Raw genomic sequence first — 22,040 nt, 5'->3', positions numbered from 1 at the left:
CGCTCAAGCCTTTTATGATAGGCTAAAAAGAACTTGAGCAACTTATATTGAAGAAGGGACTGTGAAGAGCAGTTAACCGAAACTAATGCCTGGTTTTTTTAATAGGAAGTTCTGCTATTTTTCAAGCCAGTTATTTCATTTATTACAATTAATTTTACCTAAGATATTTAATAGAAGCACTTCGAACGGAAGAGCGCAGATTTATAAGAATAATCACAGGTTATAAGAAGGGAGTCAAGTGCCAGGTATTTGATACGTTATTTCATCGGCACGCACTGCATATATAGTCATAGTATACTATGGCTTACTGGACATAGTTTAAATCAAGCACTGCTACGTTTTGTATGGATTCTAGGTACGCTCACCGTTAAGAAGCTAGGCACATAAACCAATGATACAAATATCTTCTTTCCGATTAGGCTAAAGTTCATCAGTTAGCCTATTCAATAGATCTATTTGATAGTGGAGAGACTCTCTTTACTTATATTATAGAAACAGTAATGCATTGGAGAGTGTATGCAGTCCTGAGCTGCAAAGGCTTTTTGAGCAGAATCGATTATCTGTAACTTTAATCATAAAATGTGCTCCGTGTCCGCCTACCCGTCATGCAATGATCAGTGATGACAAGACAAAGTGACGACACCTTTAAATTGATTCCAATGATAAATATAATATATTGATATTCGTGTTCGTCTTCTGACAAGTGACGTCAATCATTTTTCTAACTTCTAACGAACTTTATAATATTGACTCGAGTGATTACTGGTAAGTTCGTTGGGGTTAGCGTATTTGAGGCAAAGATGCGGCGATCCACATCGATGCTTCATCTTATTGCTTCTTCAATAGGTTGTGTCACCTAATTGTCATCTTAGTAAAGGAACCTAGAAAATCTAAAAGAAATAGTAACCAGCGACTTGGTCTAGGTCAATCACCTTCGGCGGTGTCCTTGGTTGCATCTTGCTTCTCCCTTCAGCGACGTCTCATGTGAGCTCCGAAGTCTAGAGGAAACTCTATAGTGATAACTCTTCTTTGCTGTGTCTAATTAATTGCCTACATGTTTATCGTTGTTAGTACTGTTACCATTGTTCGCCGTTATCGTCGTGATTTTGTGCCGCGTTTTTAGCTTGCGGTCGACATCCAAACAAAAACTGAACCAAACGAACTTCAGCTGCTGCTGCTGCTGCTGCTGCTGCTGCTGTTTGATCGTATCGAGGTCCAAGCTGCTTCTCCGTCGCTACCTTCGCTGTTCGCGGCTGCTGTCGATCGAATGGCTGCTGTTCGGCCCTCTCCCATCTGAGTGGTGAAGTGGCGAGGGCTGTGTTCGTCATCGTCGTACGACAGCAGCAACGTTGTCTGTAGGAGGAGCGCAGAAGCAGCCGACAGCGCACAGCCACGGCACTCTCTGGACTCTCCGGGTGCTGCTGCTGCTGCTGTTGCTGTTGCTGCTGCTGCAACGGCAAAATACTACATCTACATCTATTACAAGTACGGTTGTTCACCGCAATAGATAAGAGAAATGCTAGTACAACAGCACGGCCGCATCGTCAGCGGTGCTACATGACTGTTAGTCGACGGAGCATAAGCCTTCGTCTCTTCAACGCGGCTGCAAAGCGACAATCAACAAGCCACCATTGGCCGGTCCAGAATCACTGTTTTAAACAGCAGCCACCGTGTTCCACAGCCACTGGCTGATAACAACGACTGTCGCCACCATCGCAGCAGTTTAATGCGGCCGACACGAATTGGAGACCAGTAGCCGTAATAGCCGTACTAATAACAGCGAACAGCATCGAGTGCAGCAACGGCTGCGATACGAGGATGCTGCTGCGGCAGCAGCAGCAGCAGTACAGTTCTAACCGCTAAATGCTTTTTCGTGTCACTTATTGAGCGAGTGAATCACGTCAGTGGCGCCACGGTGCCGGTGAGAGTGACGCTGCTCGTTCGTTCCCTTCGCAGTGCTCGCGTTGTCATCAGCTGGGTGGTGGCCATTAGTTACCGCGACGCGGCAGCGATAGCAATCCACATTCGATCGCAGAAGTTTATGAGAGGAGATTTGTTCAAACGCTCGGCCCGCTCGGTCGTTTCAACAGGAAGACTTGATAAATTTCGCTAGATGTGAAACAATGCAGGCATTCGAATGCAGTCCGGGTCCACGACAGTAGAGTCGTGTGGCTTGGTTGTAACAGTGTGAGTGCAAAAGGCAACGACGCGCGGGGCGTTATACGGATCAACGTGAGAGTGACAGCAAGCTAGTCAAAAGTCAACTTTCAAGTTAGCTTGGATTAACCTAGAATCATCGTTGAGCACACGCCAGTTCTTTCTACAAGTGCAAATTGAGGTCGAATTTCTCTCCGTGGTGCGTACGTGCCTGTGTGTGTGTGTGTGTGTGTGTGTGTGTGTGTGTGTGTGTGCGTGTGTATATGTGCCTGCGTGCGTGCGTGCGTGCGTACGTGCGCGCGCGCGCGCCCACGCGTCTATGCTTAACGTGTATGTACAGCAAACGAAACATATAAAATACGATAGAGGCCAACAACGCGAGTCGATGGAAACGACCGAATAGACTGGGTCTGACCCAGTGAGATTCAGCGCTATTTTTTAGCTTACGAAGAAGGAACCGGCACAGACAGACAAACAAATCGTCTGCCAGTGCCATTTCACCTATAAATTCTTTCGCTTCGAGTCGATTGCCTATTGGTTGCCGTAAGACGTCTACCACAAGCAATCATCAATCGTACAAATGGTCCGGAGATGTACTCTTTGCGCGAACGAATGCATCTGAACTTCGAAGAGGTGACCATCGTCAAGGTGCTAGTAGTGATTTTTCTACGGGCGCAAGTCTTAACGGTGTTTACTTATTAATGAAGTCTAGAAATGTGTTTGTTCAAAGGCAGTTCGGATTAATGTTACATTGAAAACTAAGCGAGTCACCGAAGATTCCATGAATTGTAAAACAGATATTTTTATGTTCGTTCTCTGACTGGCCACCGTAATCACCGACGACCAGTGCGTACACACAAGTTACACCTTAAGGTGTAGCAAGTTATCCTAAGTTGAGCAAGTCGGATACAGTCGAATAGCTGATGTTGTGTTACGTTTTGCTAGTTGGTTCGGTAGCTGTATTTAAAATGGATTTAGTCGGGTAGCTACTACAGCTTTGAGATATCAAGGATACAACTAAGGTAGGTGTATATGTAGTGCCGCTCCTCGATGTTGTTGTAACAAAAGTTCTAGCACGAATACCCTTTACGCAATTTCGTGGTAAGCGATAATGTTTACCGGTTTGTAAAGTGTGACAGGAAACGTAACGGTTCCTTACTGCCATCACATATATACAGAAGTAATACAGTTTAATTAGAGTCTATATTGATATTTATGCAAATATAGGCAATAGCTGGAATAAGCAACAATTGAAGTTTCTATGAGGAAATGCCCAACCCTTCATTATTTTTGCTATAAACTTCGTCGTAATTTTCGTATGTAAAGCAGGGTAGGAGGTTGAACGTTTCGGCTAGTTCCACACGTACATGCGTAGCAGGGAAAAACCTGACTGGGAATTCTCGAGCACAAAAATAATACTCGATAGCGTGAAGTATTTTCTCTGTCTCATTTCTAATTTAGCGCTCTATGTAATTCTTGCTTACAACGTTTGTAACGCTCTCGGCTGCTCTGGCCAGCCTCGTCCTCTGTTCGGTCGCAGACGACCGTCATCGCCCTCATAGGTGGCTGTTGTTATACTCTGTCTATGCTTGCGTTTCGAACGAAGACCTATTTCTGTTTTCGCGTCGACCTTCTATCACGCAGAAACGCCAGCCGCTTCATGGCGATGGCGCACATGGATTCAAATTTTGTCCTCGTTCGTGTTCGAAGTGGACCGACTAGTAGTGCTCGATTCTTTTGGCTCTGGTCACAATGATGTGTTGTCTCACCGCCTGGCTATGCCTGTGTGTTGTATACATACATATATCTATTTGTGTGTGCGTGCGTGTGTGTATGTATGTATAAGTATTTTGTACACACCCGTTCAGTTCATACAGGAGCCACGTCATCACTCATTGAAGTTAGTCGGTAGTCGACGACTAGCGGCAGCTCTGAACATCTGCTTGGCCAAAGGACCGAAGAAGAGTCGGACACGATGAAGTATGGCTGGGTCGCAGCAGGCCCCGAACACAAGGGTAGGAACCAAAACTGGTTCGACATGATCCTCTGTAGGACAATAGTCAGTAGCATAGTACTTGCCTCTGCAGCAGCATTTATGAACACTACGAGACGACAGAGGATAGATCGCAGTTGGGAAACGAGACAGAGCCGTAGCTACCATAACATCATTATACGCTCGCCGAACATGCTACGCTAATCCATGATTTTACGTGCACGTATGTCCTTCTTTTTTCGTACGTAGCTTGAACTACACTGGCCTACCTCATATTCCTTCTATCTACTAGTCCACTTCCTCTGCGCGCGTGCTCTTTTTCCTGTTGTGCAGCGACTTTTGTCCCGTTGAAGCTAAGTCTGTAGACTGTTTTTGCTAGAGTTCGACTACGGAAATGAAAGACTACGGGAACATGCGATGGACAATGGGTAATCGATGTAATCATGTAAGTTTTGTGAGGAAGACGGGATTAAAATACAGGCAAAGTATGCTCGTCCAGCTGTGTATTCTCTTTCTCCATTCCCCTGTTACGCGCGTTCGCCCATTAGTTTTAAGTAAAAGACGAATTGGAAAACGATCTTCTCACCTGTACGTGCAACACGTGATGTATGGCGTCGATTACCTATTTCGGCCCTGAAGTATCTGTCCAAGTGGTCGCTTCATGAATGACGGGTAGAGTTCGATAGAAAAGTAGTAACAACGACAGCTCACACCGCCGTTGAATAAATAGACCACACGGTTTCAGTAAATATAATTTATTTCCATTCGTGAGTTTCGTAACGATGATCCCTAAATACCAAAACTGCGGACTCCAGTATGCGTAGGGAAATTTTATAGACACTATGATTGACGTCTCTTTTCAGGCAACGTATTTATGAGTACACAGGATTGTTCGTCGGGGATCCAATTGTATGGGAATGAATTCAGACTTGGCCTATTAAACCCTTAAAAGTACTGGACGTGATGTTGTAACTAAAATTACCAGGGATGATCTGATAAGTTTATTGGATATCGCTGCTAGGTCAAATTCGGCCCTGTCCTATTTGACAGAAGCTGAAGACGTGATTGTGACAAACGACTTTTTTTTTTGCTGCCATTTTTGCACCACTGGGAATCTTCTATGATCCAGCAATGCAAGGGAAATCCCGTCGGTACTACGAATCACTGACGTGTTCATTCAATTCATCGAAACCAATACGACAGGCAGCGTAATAATGATGATACCAAACAATATTTTTTTGTAATAAGAAAACGTTAGAGGATACGTGATTTTTATATACTTCTTTATAAGATAGGATGTGATAAGCAATTCGAGTTGATGAAAGTGATTAGGTCAGTTTTGTGCAAGTTGATTAAAATCTTATTTTTTTTAAACCGCTTCCCTTTATTCCCACCTCATGGCGCTTCACTTGTCAGCTAATAACCGATATTAACAACGGGCCTTGTTTTTCTCGCCCCTTTCGCTCTCCTTTCGCGCCGCGGTATGACCCCTCGCTGAATGGTCTCCGATATAACATGTATACAAAGTTACCTATAATATACCTCGAACAATAAGACATATAATCGGAAACTGGGCTTTAAAACCAGCAGGCCTGTCCTTCTCCAGGCCACAACGTGGAAATCAAAAACAACCTGTTCGACTAGAGCCACATTTTCTATCTTTCTATGTTGTGGTGGTATTCTACAGGGAGACATTACTGCGTCTGCACTAAGGGGCCTCTTAACGGTTCCGCGGCTGGGTTTGACTTAGCCTTGGCTGTTAGCGGCGGCAGGCAACTTGGCAGCAGTCGTCGAGCTGTCGGTGGTTGGTTATTACCGGTAGTTTTATCACCTTCACTCAACACCGCAAAAAGCCAAAAGAGCGACGTATGTGCGTCTACTAGCTACAGTGTCGATGCCTCTCCGTGCATCGTTCGTTTGTCTGTTGGAGTGTATGTACTTGGACTTGCCGGTCTGTGTAGGTCTAAGTGAGTCAATCACCAGCCGGTGGTATTCTAGCCATATCAGTGGCTTAACTATCAACATCATCAGAAATAGCAAAAAACAAGCGAACGCACGACACAAGCAAAATAGAGTCAAGCAGATGGCCAGACCGGCAGGTAACTCAGTACGAGCTGGGTGGCGTCGGCAGTGATGCCAGGTGTCATCGCGTAACGTTTCATCGTCAAAAAGAAATCCAACCGTGCTTATTGCATTCAAGGCAAAGTATTGTTGTTTCACATCCTGGAGCTAATAATAAATCGAGGGAGTTTCTCCTAGTGTTTTTCCTGTACGCAGCTTTCCGTTCAGGTTATCTTGCGAACGGGAAAAAATGGAAAGTCTAACCGACGTTAACCACTGATTGTTCGAACGCCCCTAACGAGATATTGAACTTAGCGAGTTATCAAGGAATAAATATCGCTCTTCAGTCTAACGTTAAGTCCTACTCCATGTAGTACATGTAGCTTCGTTGACCATACGGAATGTGTAAACGTTTCAGTTTTTGCTTAGATATGGGAACAAAGCTGTAGAGGAAAAGGGACCTGCCCGGCAGCAATGTCACCAAATCATACATCTTTAATACTGCTTTCTATGGTAATCCACACCCACATTGCTGAATGGCGTGATGAGATGCTGGTGATTATTATGCGATAGGTTAGTATCTCTAAACCGGGAATGCATTGATAAATTGCAATGTTTATATAACAATAATCGTTTCAAAGAAAAGCTCTCGTTAGTTATTACTAGCCCCAGCTGAACTTTGTTTAGGTTTCCTGACGGGAGAGACCTATGCTAGCAGGAGATCACCTAACTGTATAAGCAAGCAGTGTAAACAATCGTAGTATTAATTCAGTAAAATGTAATAATCATAAAAATAATAGTCGAAGTGATCCAAGAACCTTTATTTGGGTGTCTGTCAATGGCCTTATTATTCTTATTTTCTTTTGCACCATACAAATGCAATATTCAACCATCGCGCTATGTGAAGACCTAGCTGTAAAAGAAGTAAAAGTAATTGAGGATCTTACTACACCTATAGAACGTGTTATGAGCTTTTTAGACGTGCTTGATCACGCTTTGTCAAGGAATACGCTATTGTGCGCTTGCATCACGCGTGTCGAAGTCTCCCAGAGGCAAGAATCATTATGGTATATATGCTCTGTATTTTGCGTGCACCACGTGTGATGATAACGTCCGCTTCACTATTTCTGGCAGTCGCTCTTAAACTGATAGGGGCAATCAGTTGCCCGTTCGTTAACCCGGGCCTACTGGTTGCTTTGCTAAACCGTTATGAAGCGAGGACGGGCGAAAGACACACGCAGGAGTATGACGACGTTAAAAACGGCCAAAGTATACAATATTTTGTATCGTTGGAACATCTCTGATGGTATGATGTATATGAACTTTAGACCATTATTGTTATCAGCATTATTATCAGAGGAGGTTGCCTTGCTCTGTGGACTTTTTAGGACAAATAGTAGCTCCGGCCAGCGGCCGACAGGGCTGAACCACTCTTCTAGCTTCGGTCTACTGAAGAAGCAACCATAACGCTTACTGACGGCACTGCCATTCAGACCGATCACCTACCACCCGTGCAGCTCGCTGATCGACGCTACCCTCTGGGGCAATCGATGGAAAAAACCGCACTGTTTGAGGTCCGCCGGAGAGGAACTCAAATAGGAACTGAGAGAGTGAGTGACAGGGAGAGGAGGCGTGCGAAAGGAAGAACAACTCTTCGAGTCTAGCAAGGCTCTAGCATAAGTGATTTTCCTGGGTAATATTTAGGAGTTTGAAAATAGGCATTGCGCTGCTGGCTCGAATGTACCAACAGTCGGTAAAGAAAGAGGGTAGGTTAGTAATTCGCTGTCGGTATATACAGTAGAAAAGCTCCGTCACAATCTGTTTAGTCAAAAATTGATGTAGTATGTGTGTATATCAATGTTAACTAACAAATAATATTTATTAACGAGACAGCGCAATTTTATGTCAAATACATTAACGCAAGACGTATATCGTCGAATTTTACTGGGCTTTAACAGATTAATGCTTTGGGTCCCACTTCCGATACTGCTGTTAAGCATTGCATCAAATGATGGGCTTTTAGAATGAAACGGAATATGGCTACGCTCAGTCTCGAACCCGGTTCGTGTTCCTAAGTTCAGTAAGAAAACACGTTACCATTAAGCAATCACAGAGACATGCATTGTCTAGGTACGGTGCTGCGTATCACACCAGCACGCAACGGACGTAATCCTTTCTTGTTCGACCGCGATAAGGGCTCTTAATAACGAACATGTTGTCAAGTGTTTTTATTTATCACTCAATCCAATAATAACAGTATGTCCGGCATAAATCCATACTTACATGTAGCCTTTTATTCAGTTCAGCTGACCTTTGAATGTTGGGAAATATCAACAATGCCGCTGTTACACTGAATGGCTGCATGTACTCTATTTGCATTATTATTTTTGCTTCGTATAGCTGAGTTATTACACCATATAGTCATTAACTTACGTGTTGGTTTATACGTGGTATGTATCCATATACACACATTTAACCTAGTTGAAGACGATGACTACTACCAGCTTTCCTACTTTCCAGTAATGTATGCCATATGTTGTTTGCGTTATGAGCGCTTCGTGCTGCAGTATTCACTTTGCATTTCCTCAAACATCTAATTTTTCTCTTTCTTTCGCATACGTATTTACCTTGATAAAGCTACACGCCTTTGCCAGTTCTACAGAACCCGCGAAAGATCTTTGATGTATAGAACTTGGCCCGATAAAATAGTAGGACAAAACCCTTTATGGGAACGATCGCATGTGCTTGAAGCAACAAGCCATGCCTGATCAGCAGGCTTTATGGTTCTTTCTTGTCGAGGCTAGGAAACCAGTCTTATGATCGAACCTTCTGCAAGGCTCCACAACGCCACTACAGACACCGACGTGACACTGTGCTTCCTATATGAAATTGATGGAGTGCACAGTGCAACACCCCTTGCTTGTCTGTTGACCCCTCTGTTCTGGCTGTGCGTGAGTGTTCTGACCTACTATCTTTACTTAGTAGCAGCGGCAGGTTTGACACTCCTTTTAACTTCGTTCTCTTGCTTTCGTCGAGGAAAAAACAGTTCACACTGCTGCTGCCGCTAGTGTCACAGTATCTGTTGATAGACACTGTTACCACTTGAAAGCAGCAACAGGAAATTTCACTAACGTAAAAGAAGACCAAAATGTTAAACAAGTTCTGGCCTTCTTTGTGCCGTCGCCTCATGTTGTCGTCGACGTTGAACGGCCACGGGACTCCGCCATTCGTTGGTTTGCTTAATTCTTCCGACGATGTGAAGCAGCATCACCAGCCATTATACAAGCATCAGCACCTTTTCCTTTTTCGTTTGGCAGGAAAATGTCAGTTGCTGCGATTTTCGCCGCCACTGTCGCCTCTGTCGCCGCCACTGCTGCACAAAGTGCTTTAAGCGAATCGTTCCACGGTCGCTAGTAACTGTTACGAGACCGCTGGCGACGTAGTACCGTCGCGTCGCCTCTTAGAAAAAAAGGAAAACGAATAAGGGAGCTGCTAGTAAGTCATCGCCATCGTCGGCGATTGATGTCTGCTACCGCTGGTCCTGTTGTGGTGTCAGCTCTGCAGATGTACTTTTGTCATGGCTGTCGCTATCGTCGATGTAAGCAGCGCGCTGGGTTTCTGTTCGACACGCCGGTTGAACTTGTTCTGACATTTCACGTCGTAGGGAATAGCGTTGTTTGCTGTTTAACCAACAAGTGGGTACCAAGGGGCTCTTCTGTTTGATAGATGCGCCACTCCTTCTTTCTCTCTACATATTCCTTTACGACAGAATAACTGTAGCTGAACTATATATATATATATATATATATATATATATATATATCGTTCTGCTACGACTCGTGTTCATGCCATAGCCGCCGGCTTTTAGATCACACTAGGCTCCACCCTGCTTTAGAAGCAGGTTAGGTATTTTAAATATTATCCTAAAATGATCTGGCAAGGATTAATTCTCGTACTTAGCTACGGCAGGCAAGCAAAGTATATATACATATATATATATATATATATATATATATATATATATATACAACGTACATACACATAAGAGCTTCATCATCTGTTTCCTTTTTTCTCTTTATGCGAACGTGTTCTACAGTTTGGGTCTTTCAAAGCGTGTTTGTGGGCCTTTCCGAACCGCTAAAATAACTAGCCCAAGCTTGTAGAAACGGCCAGTCCCTTGTGGCGTCGTTGCGCGGTAGGACACTATTCCTAGATAATGGAGACAAGAGGAAAATACAGGCAGGAAAATTATTAACTGCGGCTAGCCGCAATCGTATTGCCGCCAACTGATCCACTTGGAGTTCGTGTTTCTACATGTGTGTGTAAGTTTCAGATATATGAGGATATACTACTTGAAAGCTTTCCAACTTGATCTTGACATCAGTCCGCCGAATAACAGTGTTAATTTCGTTGTCCGTATTATGTATGGTAAAGAATGAAAATCATCTTAACAAGGGCACCTTTTCGTGCACTAGAAATAAGAAAACACTTTTTTCATTGATTACGAAACAGAACGGTGCACTAGTTAACTTAATTTAGTTACGGCTGTCGGATCACGATATGACGATCCTTACTCGCAGAATGTGCTACCATACAAACTACGTGTACCATTGCACCACAGTCCGTATCCACTCAGACTTAAGATCGAACATTTATTATATTCACGAGCAATTGGCTGAAATACCATTTTCGTATTAACGTGAAAAGTGTTTACCAGCAGCCCATGTATCCAGATTCGCCGCCAGACATTTGTTCCAGTCGATGAGCTTGAATGTTATTAGAAGTCGCTTTTAGCGGATCTCAATGTAAGCGCGTCTGCTACGCTCATAAATACAAATGGACGTAATTGATGCGCCCAGGGTGTTGGATCGTTCCATAGGACTAGTACATATAATAACGCAATCCGTGTAGCATGTACATTGGAGTATCTGGTCCCGACGTGTCGAACTCGCTAAAAGACGTCACCGGCACTTTTTTCGATTCATTGCTCTATATATTCGGGAGAGTGGGAGGGGAGGAGATAGCTGCATAACAAATTGATCAGAGAACTCAATGAAGATAACGAACGCAGTTACTACTACCTTCCCCATCAACTTCGTTCTAAGTGGTCGGCTTGGAATTGGCAGACCGTGTTTATTTCTCACTAAGGCTATTATGCGTAAAATGCGGACACACACTATTTTTTGTATGAGGAAATACACCTTACTATTAATCGTTACTTGGTGGTAGTTTTGTCTTAAGTGAGCACTTCTTTTTTGAACTGTGAAGGCAATTGATTTCGCCTGGAAGTTTCCTCACTTTGTTGTTTGACTTCCCGAGCTCTCGTTCAGCATTAGTCGATAAGGTGCATTCAAATTTGTATGGGTTGATAGGATTCGGAAGACAGATTGCTGTTGGCTGGTGCTTAAAAAATAAGTTTAGTAAGTAGCAGGTGTAAAACGCGTTACTTCGAGACTGTTTTCAGTGAACTTCTGATAGAAAACAAAACGCAGGGATTAGGATATAGGGAGAAACAATAATTGCGATCTAAAACAATGAAAATCCTGCATATATATGTGTATAAATGTCCCGCGATCCGATTGAAACACAAAACAGGTTAGTGCTAGTTGTCTATTGAGCTAAAGAGAAACTATCTCTGGTAAACAGAATCACGCACGTAGATTGCAGTATTGCAGCAATCTAAATGAGTGCGAGCCTCTACCGCTGCTATAACTAACGAAACCTGTGGATTTACCGGGACGGCGTCCAAGGAAGTCAACATTTGGCCTTTCTCTAACCGACCTTATGGTTTTGTATTTATAACCTATAGTGAATTATCTTGGAAACGTGCGTGCAAAAACCTTTGGTCAGCCATTTTTAGATGAACTTAATAGTCATTTTCAAATCTCGTCGTAGTTTTTTTTCCCCATTCGTTGTAACACAGTAATCCCAGCTAGAGTGTTTTCTAGTGATGACACAGAGCTTTCTAGTGATTTCGCTGCAGTGGTTACTTAAGGGCTGACCGCGCGATGTCCATCGTTTGTAGAAATTTCTCGATGCTGCGCATGATGTGGCGGCATTTCGGGGGATTCTTAGCCATTTTTGCTTCCTCCAACCTCTACAAACGACGAACGAATCTGTCTTTCAGTAGCTTCGCTTCCCCTAGAGACCGGAAGCTTTCTCGGCGTCAGTTCTTTATCCAGCTGACAGATTCAACGCCAGCTGTTAGCTTTCATGCTAGTAGTAGAGGTTTGGTCTACGGGTGGGGCACCTTGGGTGTAGCTGCTCGACCGTTGTTTGTCAATGTCTGGCCTAACATTACCCGTAAATAGTTTTGACGGAATTGTACCATTGAGCCTTCGCGCCTACAATCGCTTTCGGAGACGAAGTGACCCAGACAAAGTGATCCGAACAAAGTCCAGTCAGCGAAACTCTCCCCGCATGTACCTCCTCGCATACAAACCAGTAGTCTCTAGGCAAACACTAGTAGGCTAACAGGTGTATAATACAAGCAATAGTGTAACAGCATGGCGAACGGCAAAAGAAAGCTTACGCATTTATTCATAGCTTGACTCTTTCTTTTCACCTAAACTAGTGCATCAGTAGTTAGACATAGAAAAAAAGCGTACATGTTCGTAGCTATGCGACGAAGGTACATCTTCGTTCTTCTTTGGTGCTCCAGAGAAGAATAAAGACTACTTAAGGATGAAACCGACCGCCGTGTGTCCTATCTCCTTGAAGGAAGGAGGCAAACAAATACGAAGGCTTGAAGGGGGAAGGAGGGGGGTGAGATTCTGTAGCATGCGGCTGTGTTTATGGCCTCTACGGTACCCGCATATGGAGACTGAACGAGAGAATGAGTAAAAGGAAGTGAATGATGGGTCATCTGCTCGACAAGCTGATTTGGCAGAGTGTTCTCAGGTGGTTTGTGGTTATACTAACAAGCAGGGCGAAGCGAATCTAGAAAGATTTCTGCGTGTACGTTTGGATGCGTGATCCTCTGTGCTGAGGTAGAGGAAACAGCCTGATGGCTGGCGTGTAGTATGAATTGAGCCTGTCTAGCGGAAACAGTCAATGATCTAGCTGCGGGGAATCCACACAGCTGGTATGGGCTAGACTCGTCCCGTCGGGTTTCTCATTCTGCACCACACCGACCGAGTCCAAAGTGGCTGATAGCAAAGGCCAATGGCAACGAACCAGGTTAACAAATGGACAGAGTGGGAGCAGGGTTCAGATATGAAGGCAATCCTTCACCCGTGCACTGCATGCTTACGTGCTGTACCACACGTATTTAATGCTTAATCATAATGTTTTAGGCATATTGTAGTTAAATATATTTTTATCAGCTGAGCTAGTTGTGGATGATACATAGCAATGGCGGGCAGTAAGCGGGATTATTGCAGTCGATTTTTCAAGTTATTACAAAAAACTGACTTGAAAATTGCTTTTTAGTTTGAGCATGCTGCTGTTTTTGTTGCTATTGGTTCTAGAGAGTCATTGTAGCTATATTTCAGTTATACCTCGTTCGACAGGCTCTGAAAAGAGAAGAGGGTAACATTTAAGACGCTAGCGAATAGGGACCTTAAGGGCACAGCTAGTTTACCTGTTCAAAAGAAGTAACAGGCTTTATGCTGTCAAAGTGCAGTGGGACCCAATGTTTAGTATGGGCTACTACGATACTGAAATCACGTAAGGCATTCAGAACCAATTAATACAGCGAGGCCATAAATTTACAAAATAATTTTCCTATCACTGTCCTTTAATAAAGCTACCTTAAAGTAGGATCTTAAAGGTCTTATATACCTACTCGTATCATCTCCGCAAAAAGAGCTGCACAATCGATGCTGGCATAAGGTCCCGTCCTTGTTTTCCAGTCACAAAAAGAGCTGCGGGGTGCTATAAATGCAAAGTAGTACCCGTCGTGGCAGTTTCTCGTTAAAGCCGCTCAGAAGCTATCGTGGGCAGTGCTTTCGCATACATTTTACTTACGGGACACATACGCAACCATGCGCCTACATTTACCTATCCTTTCCCGTAACAGTGAGAGCGTTAAACAGTTTAGCCATTCATTTGTGGTAGTGGGGCTCAGAAAGGAGGCTTCTAAATCGCTTCAGTCGCTCGTCCTGGGTCCGCCCTATTTATTCGATGCTTGTCGGTTTTTTTTGGCAGTTTTGAGGCAAACTAAATACTATACTTGTTTACAATGTTTTGTCACTATTAGCTGCGTATTATTAACTAGTGTTCCGCGTAGTCGTATATGAATTTTATGTTAAAATCTGTGTGTATGACAGCTAATCCATCCTGCTAGCATTCTTTCTATACCAGTTACTCAGCTGCGTACGCTTTCTTACGGCAGACCGTCGATGTTACGCTCTAAATTAAATTTGATATTTCCTTCAGTAACCGTTCATGCGGAACCTTGCCGATACAAGAGCAGCTCTATTACATTTTGTATTTCCCACTGCTGTTAAATGCTCTGAAGGCGTTCGTTAGTTCTCTGGACTGAAGTATTTTTAACGCCTGACAGACTGCAACTCAACCTGGAAAGAAGGAATCGTCTCGCCGTTTTCACAGAGTTGGTCTGTGCTGTGCAAGCGTCCGCTGTTAAATACTCCCCAATCGGACGACTGCAAGACACTGCCTGATCAACAAGCATGGATGAATACATTCTGTATATTAGTCCCGCAAGTACTTGATTTAAAGGCCCACCCTTCATTCCGTTGTTCTGACAACTCCACCTGCGCTATCGTTTCGCTGATTCTACACAGTTATCTAAAATAACTAGGTTTGATGGGTTGTAGGTGAACACCAGTTGTTTGCTTTCGGCATGTCATGTTTGTATCTATTGTTTACTTATTGTTTAAAAATATTTTCTGATTTCTGTTTACTAACCACCGCCCTTCTTTGAAAGAAGCGCAGATCTTTTATTCCTGGCTACGTCTATATAACTATGCTATACTATTTTTTTTTATCTTTCTGGTTCGATTTAAAGTTAACATTAATTATTCTCGGTGCTTCGTTTTTCTAGTGAGCGTTACGCGTTGTTGCATTGATTGCACTATCTTTCTACTTCGTAGCGAAAACTTTCAAGCTGCCTAGAATAGAGCATCAGCCTTCCTATAACTAATTAGACTAAGAAGTGTAATTAGCCCCAGTTTTGATGGTGCAAATTTTTGCCTACAATGTTTAGAGGTACATGAAGTCGTCTGGGCTCGAAAGTATAGTTCCAACTAGTGGCCCAAATTACCAAGACCTAACGTCCTAACAGCTGTAGGCCCCAGAAAGTACCTTGAACGTGAGGCTTGGTCTACAACTACATATTTACTACTCGACCTTTGAAAAGGTTCCAGACTAGGTGTAGACGCACTTCTAATGCTGGAAGCTAGCCCGACCGTAGTAGTGGATGTAAAATTTGAAACGTTTGGACTTGCTTTGGAAAAGCGGTTTTTCCCAGTTCCGCGAAGATATCGGAAGATTCACTCGTTTTATCAAGTGGCAAAAGACACTCAGCAATTGTTTAACAGAACATTCGTCAATGGTTATGCTATCGTTTTTACAAAGTTTACGGTACACTTGCAATATGTCTTGACAACTATCGAACATCTCAGTCTTTTCGGGACTTTCTTGCTAGTGTATATTCCTTCTTCTATGTGAAGATTCGATGAACAGACTTTGGATTTATTAAGGTCAAACATTAACCAAGGAGTGTCTTCAAATAAAATTGCGATTCCTACTGCCAGAATCATCAGTTCGATATTCTACTGTTTTGTCGTGTATTTGCCGATTGTAGACATAGTAAAGTTTATATAGTGAATACATTAAAGATAGTTATGATTAAACCTTAAATGTAGGAAAAATATGAGAACATGAATCAGGAGATCCAAGCGAGTTTCATTTTCCCTTTCTTTAAAGACCAAAGAGAGGTTTGTGGCGCTACATAAAAGACAGTATTATTTAGGTCACGTCCAATTATGTGAAGCGACGTGTCTCGCATTTGCCTGTACATTTTTTCATCCCGTAGTTACCGTTCGGTCGCCTTTTATCCATGTTGATGTGGCTGCCGGATACGAAATAGGACATCGGAATCTGACGTGTGAGTATCTTCTGATCGATTTCCAAAAAAAAGTGAGCGTCATTCGAATTTCTGCCGGTGTTTCGCTAGATGTAATTCGTGGCCTTGCTTTTTCCGCGAGTACGGATGCTGCCGTCTCGTTTCCGTGTTGTAGCTGCCCTAACGGCCAAAGTTGAAGCAAATGCGTTACACAGCACGTGAGCTGTCTTCATTAGAATTGATCCAACACGAAATACGTGTATTGTCCATGGGATGCATCTAGATTAGGTTGTCGATGCAACTCTTCAATGTGGTGTAGGTGGTTTCAATGGTGGCTTGTAGGTGGTGTACCTTTGGTGTTCGTTGTACTATCTTCAGTATACAGGTGGTACATACATGACCGTCGTTAAACTAAAGCGAAAGGGGGGTGACTGACCTGACGGCCGCATTACAACTGCCATGATTGTTTTGGGTCCATCGACGACGCCTACCACTGCGATACCCGCTGCCAGGACAGCTGGGCGGTCGCGCTGCGTGTTACGGTCCCGCGCATTGAAGAACGAACAAGGCGATGCGTATAATACCGACATAGATAAAATGACTAGATACTGGCTAGCAATATCGGATTGGCGAAACTAATATATGACGTGAAATATTAATTTTCGAAGAACCGCACAGTTCTCTCTGACCTAGGATCTTGACATAATAAGGGGACTTGTCCAAAAGTGAGTTTAGAAATGTAATTAGTAGTTGTACGTGGGCTTATTTCTTCTCAGATATATTGCACAATAAAATGGCTGACCGCTTTGGCCAAAAAGAATGAATTTCAGTAAGTTAGGTCACGTGTGATAAGACGCATGTAGAGCAACGTTCATGATAGGTAATGCAAGGAAAGCAACAATCGGTTGAGAATTTCCATGCATAGGTCAGCATGTAGACGAAGGGTACCTAATGCTCGTAAATATATTGAATGAGGTTTTAAACAATTATTGATAAATTACTATGAAATGTTGTGAAAATCTGCTTCTAACAAGGTCTCGAGAAGCTCATTCGTTGGGCGTTCTCTCGTACTAATTAATCTACCAAGCAAAAAAGCTTTTTGGCCAAGCTTCTTTGAAGTAGGTATCTCATTATTCTAAGCGTTCTGTAGCTAGTTACGCGTTTAAATATTCAACTAATAGAACGGTGTTTATTAATACTGAAAGAGTATATATACATATAATTTAATGTTATGTTACCCTGACCCACTCTATTTTCAGCAACAAATGGCTGAACTGCCCCGAACGCATGTTTATGCCAGAACGAAACATCACTTTTATTTAGAACTAAATCGGGGCTTACTAGCCTTAACCCCATCGTTCGTCTTGTGAAAAAGGACTTGTTTTAATAAGGACTGGCTGTCGGCGTACGATATTTAAATCTTGGTAGTTTTTTTTTCTTTTATTTCACACAGATTGTGTAGAATCTATCTAAGCTGTAATCTGTTAGGGATCAAGGACTTCGCCAATGAGACAGCCATTTGTCACTTTTTTTGTTATTATTGTATAATCTGTTTACGAAACTCGCAATGTTTACTGCGCAGTTCTTTCTAAATATTACTAACTACTTTCACCTGAACTATTTCATCTTTTTAAGAAAGTTAACTAAACGAATCGGAGTACGACGAGTATGATTCCTATGGCTGCCGATCAAGTGGAAGGTCTGGACTTTTAGAGATCAGTTCACTGATCCAATGTTAAAAGAAATGCACAGTAGTTATTGTTCCAGCATATTTACGTGATTAACTCAACTATTCGCTAAACATTGGCTTTCAAACAGTGCCATAGGCGGCCAAAAGCGCCTTCTCACATGTCAAACCTGAACTAAATAACAGACCAGTCTTGTTATTTCTGCTAAGAAAATAGCTATGGCCTGTAATAGGTAGGAAAAAAAAAAAAAGAAAAAAACCAATGAATTGAAGTCACCGGCTGTTGTTATCGTTGATCTTAGAAGGCCGCTTTTGGCTTGGTGGCGCTACTGGAGCTTTTTCTGAATATTCGATCGGTGATTACGCTCGAGGATAAACAGAAAAATAGTACAATGTTTTTGTAAGATAGGCGCCAAAGGAAACATTAAACCGGTCCTACTATTTTAAATTGGAACCAAAACTAGTTGCTGGTGAAATTCCCAAAGCTGCACGTGCGCAGTCGATCATTAAGGTACTAGGCCTAATGAAAAGTTGAGCCTTATCAGCAAACTGCATTATCGCCAGCTACGATTCTGCCCTTTCGTTCCGCTTACCGATGGCTGTGCAGATGATGCCCTGTTTTATTCGTTCAGCTGTATCCCGTTTTGAGTGCAATATGGCTTCTAAATTCGGACTATTTACAGAAATAAAGCAACTTCACCTACTGGTGCATGCTTTTAGGTTGTCCTACTCCTCAAAAATCGAGTTCCGTAAAGCAGTCTGCACTGAAAAGCTTTCCCTGTCCTATTCCTGCCTGATGGTGGAGTCACCGTTCCAAATGTGTTGGGACCAGCTATATTTCTGTACATCGACCAGCCTAATGTCACATCTGCACAAAGCTTTCCTGTCGATTCATGGAGAGATACTTTCGAATAGAATGGAGCCACGTGAGTGCGACCACCTCGTGCGCTCTCCTCGAAAATCAAGGCAATGAGCGTTCCGGTGCCGATTACTAGATACACAATCGTCGCACTAATAACTCAGACAGACAAATTGAGCTCCTCAGTAGTTCCGTGTCTTTCTTCTTTTTTTTAACTATTCCTATCCACCCATTTTAGTGTGTTTTAGTAGCGTTCCCCTTCTTCTACAGCTGGCAGGCTCTGGTCGGACGGCCTCTCTTGAAGTCGGCTCCTGACTGGTATGGCGTGAGGTCTGACAATAAGGATCACCTAGTGAATTTATTCTGGGAGAATATAATCGGGCATATCTCCGTCAAACGACTCACACTGAAGCAGAGAGAGCCAGAAGGGGGAAGCTAGACCATCACTGGTCTGATTCAGTCCGACTCCGTCGAGCACAGCGGTGGGGTTGGGCCCCACCGCTATGGCCCGACCCATAGCCGTTAAGCCACCTGCGGTGCACTCCCAGGGAAGTAACTCTGAACAGTAGATGCCCTTTTCGATGTTCATTTTTCTCCCACGCCGGAATTGGCTTTGCTGCTGCGGCCCCCTCAACTGCTGGCGTGGTGAACTCCACGACTTCCTAGAGTGTTCAAATCCTGCGGCAGAACTTATTTTCATCTCAATGTCTTTTCAATCCTTCGAATTCTTCTGGTTCCTTGATTTCCATCCGTTCTTTCAGTCTAAACGCGAGATCCTTGGGGTACATATGTGATCCTGTCAAAAACAGGAACGTTAGTTTGTGCGCACGGTACCGAATTGAGTAAAAACGGATTTCTGAACAGTAGATCCCTTAGGTGTCTCAGTTGTTATATAGGTACCAACGAGCCCCGCTTGAGTAAGCTTAATATCTGTTACTGTGCTATGATTATCCGGTGAGAAAAGCTAGCAGATCAAGTTCTTTTTTTGATTATATACGCGGCGACAATCAAAAGCCTTGGTTAGATAGTACCAATAGTAGTACCAACAACTGGATGTACAGTTAGGTGATTACCTTTCATATATGATTATGCGAGCCATATCGCCGCCATCTTATCCCTGATTGTAGACTATGATGTAAATGGCACGAGTTATATCTTGCAAAAGAGGCTTAAAGGTATTATGGAAGGGGCCACTTAAAACATCACAGTCATTATAAGATGGTGCCTACATTACTGATAGACGAAATACGTATTTTAAAACAACACTACTTTATCAATGATTATACAAATATTATCTATAGACAACAGTATAAAAAATAATTTATAAACAAGTATTTTCTTATTCTTAACATGTTGACTAACGTCTTAATTGAAGGGTGCAATAATAACATTATATTATCATCTCTTCTAATAGGGTCCATTCAATTTGCTACCAATCAAATCAGGTTTCATACGTCATCCGTTATTATTTTGTTTCAATAATCTGTTTACTCTAGATACACACACTAGATCGCTATGTTATACGCGTAGTCGGGTCCTCATGTCAAAGACTGCAATGTCGCGACCGTTTTTTTTCTCGATAAACTATTATTAAATCGTCATTGTTGATATGAGCGAATGATTCTTTAGCCTTCTGCGTCGATCCAGGCAAACGGACGGATCAATCCGCCGATTTAACCGCTGCAATCGGTACGATGACGTCAACGAATCGTCGGCTCAAGTTTTTGCCCAATCAAAATTTCTCGACATGGATTTCTGTCTACTCTGATACCACATCAGATCAAAGTCAATAGCGGCAGCGGCGCCTGATCAGCGCTAAGAGCAGGAGAAATCTCCAAAATTGACGATCGTCCATTATTTGAGCAGCAGCACTTTTCCGCCCTCGGCATCTCTTCACCCGATGCCGTTCGCCTATCAATGAACAGACATTCACGAAAATTAACGTTGCGTTTTTGAGTATTTTTTTTTTCTCTATCTCAGAGAAAAATTACAACGACGACGAAATGCAGTTCCGTTGTTTAATGAGCGACATTTCTTCTCGAAATAGGTGACGAAAGCTCCAAGTAAATTGACGGTTTTCGATGTCTTGACTTAGTAAAGTGTACAAAAAAGCACAATCAGCACAAGTAGACTCACGTACGCATTTAAGTACTCAAATTGCCCCCCCTCCATTTTGCAGCCCCCTCGATTTCTAATGTAGCTAATTTGAAATCGTCAAACGTGCATACATCCGCGTACCAATATACAAAGTGAGGTACAAGAAAGGTACAAAAGTCTGTACCCCTCCACGCAATCAGATCCCATCGCGGTGGTAACCTAGTTTAAGATCATTATTATGGTAGTCTCACACAGTGTTCTTCCCTGTGATATATATTTATATTCATAGTGTCTATGGTTAACAACACGATGTCAGCCGATATGGTATACTCAGACGTTTCGGATCGTGCGCTAAACTCATACGCAGTGTCAGACTGTCTCTAACTCCCCCCTCTTTAACTTTACCCATTATGAAAGGCTATGATCGACACAGCCCGTCTATCGATGTGAATGCTCAGCATGATCCGTCATCAAGCATGTCCACTCGCTGGCTGTAGCCAGTTGGCCTGCTCTCTGGTAGGCCACAAGCACGCACCTGCGCCTCCTGATCTACGATAAAATACTAGAACAAGCTGACGAATACGGCTAATGTAAAAGCGAGATGATCACAGCAATCGGGTGTTGGAGGTTACTTTCAGATTAGGCGATGTAGAGGAATTTTTTGACTCATTCAGACGGATAAACAGCCGGACAAAGGAATCATTCAGAAAGATGGAGTGCAATTAAGCGGTCGTTGATGCTCCTCACTAACAGCCATGATAAGATATCTCCAGCATCGCAGAAAGTGCATTAGCGGCAGGAGCATTGTTATCATCTCTCGATTGCAGAATAAACTAATCTAAAATAGGTAACCACAGTCATTTTATCATGCTTCTAAATCCAGTATTTAACTAAAACAAGTTAGTTTATTTTCGTATTATTACTTTGAGCGAAAGACAGAAGATGAATAGTAATAATAAAAACACTTGCATATTGAAACTAATTACCAGTCTGTACTTGGCTCGTTGTTGATCTGTAGGACGAAAAATCAATGGAAGCCTGAACGTAGGGATTGGTAGGGAACTATTTAGCGGACCGAGTTACGACAACACGTTTAAACAGTAGACTTTCAGCCTGTCCGTCAAAGGCCGTCTTGACGGCCCTTCCCTTGGTGTTT

General features: G+C 42.9%; 1 protein-coding gene across 1 annotated transcript in view; it reads left to right on the top strand.

The window, feature by feature from the left end:
* The first annotated feature begins 1,382 nt into the window (after positions 1-1,382).
* The window catches only part of LOC111246508 (transmembrane protein 198), a 65,635-nt gene continuing 44,977 nt past the window's right edge, over positions 1,383-22,040 (top strand). The window contains exon 1 of the mRNA XM_022796222.2: positions 1,383-3,179. The gene's annotated coding sequence lies outside the window, so the exon portion shown is untranslated. The remainder of the gene's footprint in view (positions 3,180-22,040) is intronic.

Source organism: Varroa destructor, unplaced genomic scaffold, assembly GCF_002443255.2.
Source record: "Varroa destructor unplaced genomic scaffold, Vdes_3.0 BEIS01000003.1, whole genome shotgun sequence".
NCBI classification, from domain to species: domain Eukaryota; kingdom Metazoa; phylum Arthropoda; class Arachnida; order Mesostigmata; family Varroidae; genus Varroa; species Varroa destructor.
This window is presented reverse-complemented; position numbering and strand designations above follow the sequence as displayed.